The sequence below is a fragment of the Benincasa hispida genome, chromosome 12 (genome assembly GCF_009727055.1).
Source record: "Benincasa hispida cultivar B227 chromosome 12, ASM972705v1, whole genome shotgun sequence".
NCBI classification, from domain to species: Eukaryota; Viridiplantae; Streptophyta; class Magnoliopsida; order Cucurbitales; family Cucurbitaceae; genus Benincasa; species Benincasa hispida.
In genome coordinates this window covers 51902819-51915713 of record NC_052360.1, presented here as the reverse complement: position 1 = coordinate 51915713, position 12895 = coordinate 51902819, and positions in this window count along the sequence as shown.

The window sequence follows — 12895 nt, the reverse complement described above, 5'->3', positions numbered from 1 at the left end:
CTCGACAGACTCGGCAGGTCGTTCCTAGTGCACCAGGGGCGCCTTAATTTTATCCAAAACCTCAATCTCGCTTTTTATAGGCCCAAAAATTCTTTCACAAAATAATCCATCTTTTTCAGGTTTATTGGTTTTGTAATGAAAAGTATAGGGTTTTGTAGCCGTTCCATCATGAGGGAATGTCCCAGACTCTCGCAAGTCGTAAGCGAGAACATGCCCAATCTATCATGAGCTCTAATATGATCAGATTTATAAGTAAGCATCTCTTGTAAAATATGAGCAACACCAAATCCTTCTAGAGCCCAAACCTCCATTTCTCCCACCCGTTGTCCAAGAACTGGAGCTAGAGCTAGTTGGGTTGGGAGAACACCGGTTGACTTTTAACGGCAAACACGGTTATTGCCATCATCATACTTTGGTTGGTTCTTCCCCTTTCTTTTGCTTTCCACTCCACCGATCTTGTCGGAATGACTGGGCATAAAGGGCACGTAGACGGTGAATCGGGGGAAGCAGTATTCCAACCACCAGGGTAAATGCATTAAAAAAGGGCAAATTTTAGCGGACGGTGCTGCTACAGTGACGATATTGATGATAGTGGCGATATTGATGATAGTGACGATATCGACCGTGGGACTGAATCTCCTCCTTATCCTACTGAGAGCTTCTCTTTCTTTCTCTTTCAAGCACTTGAGTGCCTTCTCACAAGCCTAAGAGAGAGTGTAGGGGGTGCTGGTTCCTTCATTATTTTAGCAAAAGTTCCTGCGGCTTGAGCCAGCTGCGCTTCGACGCATAGGATGGCCTGCATGCCTAGCATGCTCACTTCGACGTATGCTTCCTGCCTGTGTCTGCATGACTATGTATGCCTTTGCGTTAGTTGTATGCAACCCTTAGCCATTTTTTTCAAGTTTTTTTGCTTCCATCCTTCATGCCTTATTGCGTCCAACATGTTTCAAGCCCTTCATAGGTGTTTGGATTTCTAGTCACCTTTTGGATAATTTTTTATGTTTTTCTCCCTTTGCCCCATTATCCCTACTTAGGATTTTTCTTCTCTACATTTAACCTCCACTTTAGGTTTAGTGTTAGGGTCTTACAACATGAAATTTAAAATTTCAAGAGAAACAAAATAGAGACTCATCATTGGCCGATCTAGGGTTTAGAAAACAAACCTGAAGTAGACAATATTCTCCCCCACCAAGCTTCAATTCCTTTAACCAGTCCCTGTCATGCATTCAACGATCGGCCGAAGCAACATCGAGGAGCAAAACCAAGTCGTATAACGAGGTATCGGTGAACGGAGAACCGTCAAAATGGCAAGGACATGGTTGAGGCTGAGATTGAAGCAGCAAGGTAAAAAAGGAAAACACTAGATTTGTGAGAAAACAACAGATCTATGAAGAAAACAACGAAAGCGGGTTGAGGACGAGATTGAGGAGAAGATTGAAGCGGCTAGGTTTTTAGACGATGGTTGAGAGAGACGTGAGAGGGAAAGGGGAGAAGGAGATTTGAGGGAAACGGAGGAGGGAAAGGGCAGATTCGAGATCAGAACGAAGATTTCTAAGAGGGATTAGCATGCACAAAAGAGGAGACGAACAAATCTGTGACATACGAAAGCAGAAAGACAAAACAATGACATACAAAAGCGGGTTGAAGATTAAATGGAGGAGAAGATTGAAGCGGTTAGGGTTTCAAATGATGGTTGAGAAAGACGTGAGAGGGAAAGAGGAGAAGAAGATCTGAGGGAAACGAGGGAGGGAAAGGGCAAATTCGAGATCGGAAGGATGATTTCTAAGAGGGATCCACATGCGCGAAAGGGGAGGCGAACAGATCTGTGACATAAAAAAGCAAGAAGACAAAACAGTGACATACGAAAGTGGGTTAAGGACGAGATTGCGGAGAAGATTGAAGCGACTAGGGTTTCGACGATGGTTGAGAGAGACGTGAGAGGGAAAGGGGAGAAGAATATCTGAGGGAAATGAAAGAGGGATTCATCTGAGGAGGGAAACGTGAGAGGGAAAGAGGAGACGAAGGGGAGAGGGAGAGATGCGTTGAGGGAAAGAGGAGAGGCAGAGGCAGACATCTGAGAAAGGGGAGAGGGAGAGATGCGTTGAGGGAAAGAGGAGAGGCAGAGGCAGACATCTGAGAAAGGGGAGAGGGAGAGATGCGTTGAGGGAAAGGAAAGAGGGAGAGACATCTAAGAAAGAGGAGTGGCGACATACGAAAACCCTCCAAATTTCCATTACTGTTTGCAAACCAATTGGATTGGATTTTTAAAATTGGTGATATACAAAAAACGGGCCCCCAAACATGGATATGATATAGGAATCACTGAGTTTAAAACTCATATCTAGCCCCCCAACACACCCTAAAAGTTAGAATTTAGTCTTTATGATTTGATAAAAACTCATAAATAGGGAAAATTTCACAGAATGACCCAAGAACAAAAAAATTTTCTATGAATGACCTCTTCCTAAAAACTATATGACTGACCTTTACCCATATGAAATACCAATTTTCCCCCCAATTTTAAAAACTTTTCAGACGCCTTACGAATACTTTACAAAGGACCGTTCACATTTTTTGCTTACCTCTCTCATTGTGCGATCTTGCTCTCAAGTTCCTCCCGTTTTCTCTCGTCGTCTCCATCTTCATCCGAGCATTTAACCACCTTCTCGCTAGTTGTTTCTACACATTTTCCATCGTCGTCTTGATCTAAAAGGTATGTGACTCTTCTCCTTGAATGCATGTTGATATTTGTGCTTTCACAGTTTAGGGTTCGCGCATACCTTTTGTTAAACGATCTTTCAACTTTTTTAAATGATCGCGTATTTGTTCATAATCGATCATCTAGATAACCCTAGACGAGCGTTTAGTATTTTCTAAACGATTGGTTAGATAAACTTAAACGATCGTTTAGACAAAGAAGTGCGATTGTTTAGTTTTGGTTACGTGATCCCTTATTTCTTTGTTATGCGATCGTTTAGTTTTTGGTTATGTGATCGTTTAGTTCTTTGTTATGCGATTGTTTAGTTTTTTTGTTACGTGGTCATTTAGTTCTTTGCTATGCGATCGTTTAGTTTTTTCTATGCGATATTTTTGTTTTTGTTACAAAATTGTTTGGTTCTTTATTATGTGGTCGTTTAGTTTTTGTTATGCAATTGTTTAGTTTTTTAGGTGGTCGTTTACTTATTGTGGTAATGTATACGTTTGTTACAGATTGCTAAGATGGTCATCCCTGTTGAGAAATATTTTCCTACTATAGTTTCTTTCCAAGTCCACAAAACTGCATGATTAAGAATAGGTTGACAGAAGAACAGATGAGAATGTATAGGAAAACGGCATTTGGTCCACTGTTGGACGTAGATCTTGTATTTAATGGAAAATTTTTCACCATTTTCTGTTAAGGGCAGTAACAGATGCGAACCCCGATGTTATATGATTCAACACATTGGGAAAGAAGGTAACATTCTCCTACGATGATTTTAATTTGATAACTAGGTTGTGGCCGACCAAGGAAATAGTAGAAAGAAAAACAAGCGATGAGAGACTACAACTCATTCTTGGACTGAAGAACCCAAATGATAAGGATAGTTCATGCAAAGATGTGAAGGCCACATTCAAGAAGTTTACTTTTACCAACGATGAAGATGCCATCAAGGTTGCATAGGCATTATTCATAAAAAACGGTGATGAGTTTTACAAACGATGAAGATGCCATCAAGGTTGCATTGGAATTATTCATTGATATGATTATGATTAGAAAAGACAAGAAAACCCAATTCGATATGAAGACATTTGGGATTGTCAATGACTCTGAAGTCTTTAGACATTATGACTGGTCGTCCATCTTTTCTAAATGTACATTGAATAGCATGAAGACTATAGAGCGTAGGACGAATGAGGCACATGAGACAAAGAAAGTAGAAAATGCTCATCATACCTTATATTACTGTATAAAAAGATTTGCACTTGCATTTCACGTATGTACTTTTGTTTCCACTTCACTTTAATCTACATTGAATCTATATGTTATATATGTGTAACAAGGCTCCCATATTGTAGGTTTAGGCTTACGAAATTTTATCCATATCAAGTAAGTTCATAGTCACCAAATTCAGCAAGGCTGCAATTTCTAGAATTCTTAAATGGAATTTGTCTCGTGCTCCATCTTATAAATCGTCGAGTAAGAATGTTTTTCTGCCAAAGAAAGTAAGTAATTGATCACTTAGTAATCCTTGGCATTTATCATAGTTTCATGCATTTTGACTTGCTCATTTGCTTATGTACAGACTATTGTTATGACGAGACTTGTACCAAGCGTAGAGGAGATAAGGTACAAGGAGGACCGACTAGAAGGATTTGATGTGATTCATGATGTTAAAGAAAGAAAGATTGAGGAGGTTGAGGTGCATGAACACTCTCTTGATACTCACAAGTCATTTGGAGGGCACGATGGATTCGACCAACATGTTGGGGAGCACGAACACCCTCCATCAAATGAACCCCATGTAGATCTTCCTGTAGCTAAGCATTGTGCCACAGAGCCAGAACCACATAGGTCGGTTTAGACTAACCATGAGAAGGGTAAGAGGTGACAGGACAAATTGTCAAGTAGGCAACATAAGTCCTCAAAACATTGTCATTCCAAATCCTACAAAGTTCTTAGGGAGAAAATTGAAGAGGTTTGCAAAGATTTGGCAAACTTGACTACCATGGTCCATCAGATGGGTGATACCTTTACTGTCCAGCATCATCTGATGAGCCAACAACTAAATGAAATAAACTTGCTAGTTCAACGTCCAAATGGGATATGTATTTAGAAAATCCTAAACGATCGTTTAGAAAATCCTAAGCGTTCGTTTGGATAACCTTTAACGATTGTTTAGGATTATCGAAACGATCGTTTAGAAAATTTTAAACGATCATTTGGATAATCCTAAACGATCATTTCATTCATTGTATATTTTGTATGATTTGTTCAGGATAATAATGAAGGAACTCCTCGTGATGATGGTAATAATAATAATAATGAAGGAACCCCCCATGATGAGCAGTCCAAATCTCAAGTTATCAGTGATTACTGCGTGGTTATTGAGCACAACACGACTAAAGAAGTAACAGTCGATGAAATACTTGAACTCCCCATACAACTGTTCAATCTTAGAAGCCACTTCGATTTGAATTCAACCAAGGAAGAAACCAACTAAGTTTTCACCTGAGGAAGTGAAAAGAGAGAAAAAGTCACATACTATTGGTAACAAAGAGGGAGAATCTCAAGAAGCTCAACCACTTTCAAATGATCCTCATCCTTCAAGTGACCCTCAACCACCTCTTTCAAGTGATCCTTAACCACATTCTTCAAGTGATCCTTGATTGCCTCCTTCAAGTGATCCGCAATTACCTCATTCAAGTGATCCTCAAAATTAGTCATCTTCAAAATATTATCAAGAAGTTTAACCACATGTAAATAAATCTCAACCATAAGCACTTGCATGGAATTGAAACCAACCATTAATCCCAACCCCTTGATCCCTGTACCTACTTTCCCATGAGGACCATTAGTTCCTACGACCTGTTGTTCCCAATCCCGAATGGTCAGTGGAATGCATACAAAAAATGAAAAATCCATTCAAAAACTCAAAATGAGGAGCGAATGGTTGTATATATTCCAGATCAAGGAGTTCTTCAAAACACTTGAGTAGAAAACATGAGTGATTAGGGACATGAGTATTTCTAATTTTATCTTTAAGATCGTGTAGTAATTTCTTAACGATCACTTAGAAAAGTTCTATACGATTGTTTAGAAAATTTTAAGTGATCGCGCAGAATAGTCTTAGCGATCGTGTAGAAATTACCAAATGATCGTTTAGAAAACCTAATCGATCATATAGAAATTCCCCAACGATCATTTAGAAAATTCTAAATGATCGTATAGAAATTATCAAACAATCGTTTAAGAAAACCTACGCGATCGTTTAGAAAATTCCAGGTGATCATATTGTTCATATAGAAATTACCAAACGATCATTTAGAAAAACCTAAGCGATGTGGTTTATATTACATTCTAATTTATACTTATATTGTTCTTTTTTGGATCAGAATATGGATCTCTTATTGATACACTTGCATCATAAGTTGCAGTCGAATCCTGGTTTGTGCAAGTATCGAATCACAGTGGTTGATTTGAGCTTCATGGTATGCAAAATTTCACATCTTTGTTGAAATTACTCTTCATCCAATTTTATATTTACGTATTTCTTTTTCCCAGGATGAAATTATGGAGCTCGAAGGAATTGCTTTTAAGATCTGGCCAGAAGGTGTGTAAATGGACGATGGAAAAGTGTTAGACTGGTTAGATTAGGAAGCACATATGAGGTTTTGGACAGACTCTTCTTACTTTATTGACTATGTGCTTGGCCAATATGAAGAATACAAACCAGCATGGATGGAAGTTGACTTCATATTTGGGCCCATCAACATCAAACAACACTGCATGCTTGTCATCAATCTAGAAACGTGCACTATTTATGTATTTGACTCTATGCCTAACTACATCAGTAACGACATAACGGATCTTCAGCTAGTGGCCAGATCAATACCTTCAATGTTGATTTCCATCCAATATGACAAGCAACATAGAAAATTCAAGTACGGGCCATGGGAATTGAAGAGATCGAAGACAACACTCCAACATGTCAAGTCTCTTGACTGTGACATTTTTTGTGCTAGGTTTGTAGAATATATTGTAACTGGTACGAATAGGGATAACTTAGAATAGAACAATATGGCATTGTTTAGGAAACAATACATTGCTCGGTTGTGGGCTAATCAATATATATGGTAATATGTACTTGAATTTCTTGAATTGAATTTGTACTGTATATATATGTTCAATTGAATAATATTAAAAATAATACAATCAAAACCAAAAAAAAAAAAGCATAAATAAACGATCATTCACAAATAACTAAACGATCGTCCATAAATAACTCAACGATCACCCAGAAATAACTAAACGATCGTCCATAAATAACTAAATGATAACCCACATATTGTAACAACATTTGATGTGTATATCAAATATATTTGGATTGATATTCAGTCGTTGGTGCTTAATACTCACTAGTTCCCTGACCGTTATATCATTTCTGACCTTCAAAACTTTCATATGACCTCCAACATAATTGCTTCCAGACTGGTCTCATTCCTCACCAAACTATATAAAGATGCGAAGTAGCGTCATTGATTTGCAATTGGATTAGAAAATTTTAAGCTATCCAATCAAATTTTAAAAAATCGCCCAGTATTTGGTAAGTGATTGCCTAATTATTTATAAGTATGCACTTAGTATTTTATACGCAATCGCGTATATATTACGATCATTTAGTATTATATAAACGATCTGTTATGCAATACTAAACGAGTGTTTATACTGAAATGATCGATTGTCTATATATTACTATATGATCGTTCATTTAATACTAAATGAAACTTATTATGAAAGAAATCTGGGACAAGAAATATTGTAGAATATAACTTACATTCTCCCCATTTCTGATCTGAAGAACGAATCTTGCTCTATACCTAAAGACATAGTGAAATGAACAAAGATGAAAGCGATCGGCAATGAGGATGTTAGACTAAAACTCTGAGAGAACAATGAGAGAACTTCTTGGTGAGTTCGATAGAATATAAATAACTGAAAGTGACCTTTCATTCTTGATATCAATGTTATTCAATGCTATCGGTAGAATATTAATTGGGAATAAATACTTTGGTGGAATGTTAGTATTGCATTGAATACATATTGAATGAATCACTGAAGAAATCGTTAAAGGAAAGTGCGGTCTAAATTTCTTTAAAAAAATTAGGGGTAAAATTGGTATTTCATAGAGGCAAAAGGTCAGTCAAAGATAAGCTTTTAGGAAGAGGTCATTCATAAAAAAAAAAAAAAGTTTTGGTTTTTGGGTTATTTTGTGAAATTTTCCATAAATAGTCCATATGGTTTGATAAAACTCTCATAATTAGTTCCTACCATAGGGACTATTCATGAAGATTTTATTAAACTATAGAGACTAAGTTATAATTAAAAACTACAGGGATTAAATTCTAGTTCTCTTTAAACTATAAGAACCACATGTTGTTGTTATTGAAAAAAGTTATAATAAATTAATTTTAAAAGTTTTCATAGATGAACTTTTTCAATGATAGAGTATATTTGACATTGAAACTAACCTCAAATATTAGCCAATTAGGGCATGTTTATCCCTTTATTTTTAAGCTTGTTTTTTCAGGTCCAACTATACATATAGGTACCCTTAATATTGGGTTTATATTGTATAAATGTTCAAACTTTTCATCTTTTCCCCCTTTAAATAGATACACTTGTGAAGTTTCTTCACAAAGTTAAGGCTCAATTATTAGTAAGTCATTTTGGGTATCAAACTCTCTCTTTTAAACAAACAAGAAAATGAAGATTTTATCATTCATTAAATGCACTAGATTGAAGTTCTTTCCTTTTGAATACCTTCTCTAAACCTTAACCTCAATTTCTCTTTCTTTTCTTCTCTCTCTTTTCTCTTTTCTCTCTCTAGGTTTCATTTCTTCCTTCTCTTCCGATACACCCTTCATCTCATCATTGACAAGTCTTCTAGTCTGCTAACTATCAGCTCCACCTTCCCCAATCAAACTTGCCAGTGGACCCATTAACGACGACGAGCTATTGTTGTGGTTGATGCATACTGATGTTCTGACTAGTGGAGCTTTGTTCCTGAACGTTTAGTTGTCACCATTGTTGGGATTTTGATCATCACATGATTTTTGCTTTATCCTATTTGGTTATCGTGATATCGGAGAAAATCATTTTGGTTGTTATTTGCCAATTGTTTTTCGAAAATACTTGTCTTCTGTTCTTCTAGATCCGTTTTCTATTGACAATTTTACTATATTTCGTTACTACTTAAAATGGTTAGGACTTTTCCCTTTTTTTCTTTATTTTTGTCCAAGAAAAAATACGCTCATTGTGCATCAATATATATATATGTGTGTGATCATAGATATTCAATAAATCTAAGTAAAGTAAATAAGCATCATTTTTTTTTAATAAAAAATGAGATAGGTTTTTTCATAAGATAAATAATTTTTAAATTTTAAACATGCATTTTCGATTTTCGAAATAATGTTGTTATAATTTCTTGTCATGTTTGCAAACAGTGACACACAAATACTCAAAACCAACCAACATATATACATGAGAAACCCTAACCTACAATTTGGCATAAAATGCCATAAAAATCTTATTTTTTTCCTCCTTATTAACATGTGATAGCTTCCACTTATAATAAACCTTAACCAATATACATACATGTAGATTTGTATATAATAACTGTTTTTATTACTCCTTTATTTTTTAGTATTTTATTTCCTTGTGTAATAGTTATCTTAGATCTTCTTTCCTTGTATTTGACATTTACCCATTAGGTTGGACTTTTGAATAATAAAAAATTAATTCTCCTAGAACCTCGTGGTTAAGGCTTCCATGGTAGTTGTACGTCTAGCTGCTTGCTTCCAGCTGCTCGATTGGCGATTTTTTGTCTTACAGCCGTATTCTACGCTTGTTTCCAACGATGGTAGTGACTCTGAAGTCAAGTAGCGGCGCAACCATTTCTCGTTTTCCATCAATCTCTTGTCATCTCTCTTTTGCTACTAGTCAATCATGCTTGTGATGATTGGTTCACTATTAAGGTTAAAATCAAGGGTCTCCCGTTCTTCCTTTGTCAGTGCTTGAAATTCATCACTCATTGTTTTGTTCCATTACGTGGTTTTGAGCGCATCAGTGACTCGTGTAAGTTCGGTTAGGGACCAGTCTTTGTGGGTTTGGGAGGATAGGATTTTGGGTTTGAAGATGCCTGCCTTTGCTCGGGATAATCATGGGATGAGTAGACATGGGTACAGGGTATGGGACAGTGTCGGGTGAAGACTGGGCAGTGAACGACGAAGGTAAGCGATCGATGGGTTGGGCAGTAGGCGATGGTGAGTCAAGAGGTAAACGATCGATGGGTAAGCAACTATTTTGTGAACGATCGGTAGGTAAGCAAGTGGTGGGTAAACAATCGCTGGGTAAACGATCGTTGGGCAAACGATCGCTGGGTAAACTATTGGTGGGTAGACAATCGGTGGGCTGGACATACACGATGAGGGTAAACGATCGGTGGATAAATGATCGATAGGTGAACGATCGTTGGATAAACGATCGCTGGGTAAGCAATTGATGGATAGGCGATCAGTGGGCTGGACACTACACGATGAGGGTAAACAATTGCTGGGTAAACAATTGGTGGGTAGGCGATCAGAAGAGGGAGGTGGGAAGGTGGGGCTGTCTGTAGTGTTATCAGTTGGTGATTGGGTGTGAGTTGTTCTGATAATTGATAAAGGTGAGTTTGTGGACGTAGAGAGCATGGAGTCACTGTACGGTATGTCCTGATTGAAAGGCAGTCAGGAAACCGGGTGGACGAAAACTGCTTGCTTGGCTATCCTGCAAGCTGAAGGAGACACTTGACAAGGAAAATCAGTTTCATCAAACATAACATGCTAAGAGATGAACAACTTACCACTGGAGTTGAGGCATTTATAGCCTTTTTGATTCACAGCAGGGCCGAGGTAGATGCACTTCTCTGTGTGATAACTCAACTTATTGAATTGTACGGTCTTAAGCAGGGGAAACATGCATACTCAAATATTCGAAGCTCCTCAAACTTGAGCTTCTTTTTTAACATCACTTCCATTGGAGACTGTCCATTTAGGATAGAGGTGGGAAGGCCATTAATCAGCAGAGTTGAGTATAAGAAAGCATCCCACCAATGATGTAAGGGAAGATGTGCTTAGGCTAATAGGGTTAGCCCTGTCTCCACTATGTGTCTGTGCTTCCTCTCAGCCCTTCCATTTTGTGCTGATGTATATGGACAGATATACCTGGAGGCAATGCAAAGTTGATGACAGACTTTGTGTACCTTGATAAATTCTCCACCACTATTCGACTGTAGGGACTTAATCAGTGTATTGAACTGAGTTTGTATCATGGTGAGAAAGTGTTGAAAAGCTGCAAGTGTGTCACTTTTTAACCTCAATGCATAGATCCATGTGTACCTACTGTGATCATCAACAAAGATAGCATAATATTTTTATCCATCTATAGACAAGAGAGGAGTTGGACCCCACAAATTAGTATGTATAAGTTCAAAGGTTGTAGATGCTCTTGAGTTAGAGTTAGGGAATGCTAGAGAATGTGATTTGCCATAGCTACAAGAATCACAAAATTTGTGCTCTTCATTAGATAACATAGGGAGATTACAGTCTTTGATAATAAATTTTAGTGTTTTTGACGAAGGATGTCCAAGTATTCTATGCTATATAACCTTAGACACCCTTGCTTCGAAGATATGCTAAGAGCAGACAGATCTTTATTCTTGTGCACTCGCTGCGATGGTACTCCATTTTCTACTGACTTCGAGCTAACTTCTACACCTTCTAACTGATATAGTCCATCTTTAAGCACTTCCTTCATTATTGTTTGTCCCGTACCCTTGTCCTTAACAAGACAGTAATCCGTGTGAAATTCAATAAACATGTTATTGTCTTTTGTTAGCTTAGATATACTGACCAAATTTTTTGCTATGGCAGGCACACATAACATATCATTCAGTTTCAAATTGCAGGCATCACTAGACGGACATGCAGTTCCAACATGAGAAATTTCTAGAGTATTACCATTAGCTACAGTGACTACTTAAGTACCTGAGTATTCAGTCGGGTTACCAAGATTGTTGAAGTTTGAGGTAACATGATTAGAGGCGCCACTGTCAGCATACTAATTTGCATCAGTCATGTTCTCTTGTCTTGTCAGAAAAAGGTTACTTCCATAGGTAGTGGCTAGGATAGTTGGATAAGGTTGTGTGTTTTTTTATCTTGTTGTTAGGGAAGGATTGTCCCTTATTTTAAGGAGAATTGGGAACAAACTCTCTGTTATACTTGTTGAAGCAGTAAAACACTATGTGTCCTACCTTCCCACAAACTTGACACACAAGTTTGTTGTTATTCTTTCCCCTACCGCGACCTTTGCCATAGCCACCACCACCTCATTGTCCTCCCCCAGTAGACTGGTTGCTGTTATTGGTCTTGTTATTTTGGTTGACATGTCTAGTATTTTTCATATTCACTGACGCATTACTGACTTGGTTGAAGCCTACTGTCGTCTTTTGGTTTGACTGATGGTCCAATCTTCTTTCATACAGAAGAAGTTCCCATTGCATATCAAGCCATGACATGTCTGCTCTCCTTTGAATTGTGGCCACTATGGCATTGTACTCTTCATCGAGTCCTAGTAGTACCTGCGAAACAAGAGCTCTTGGAGGTACTGGACTACCAGCCTGCTCGAGATTATCAGCATTCATTTTCATCTTTCAAAGGTAATTTTCCATTTTCAAACCTTTTCTGGTTGTTTGAAACACTGTCTCAGATAGTTTTATTCAGCCCTGGACTGAACACCAAAGAGTTATTGAATACTGGTCCAAAGAACCTTTGCACATTCACATCTCATCACTTAAATGGCGACCTCTAGTGTCATAGAGTTATACAGTCAGCCGATGAGGAGTTGAACTACAGTCATCCACCCTTCATATTGAGGATTTACCTCAAGTGTTGTCGACAAACTGGAAACACCACTGCCAGAGCTTTCTTCTGCATTGAGCGGAGTAGCTTCTGTTCTAGTTGATCCAGTCGGCATGCTCGCATTGACTGTAGGTTGCAAATACATTGGGGGACACCTTTTATCCGGTTAGGTGCCCTTCGAGTCTGTAACTCCGAAGGATTGGAAGCGCCAAGTTTTTCCACAGAAGAAAATTGC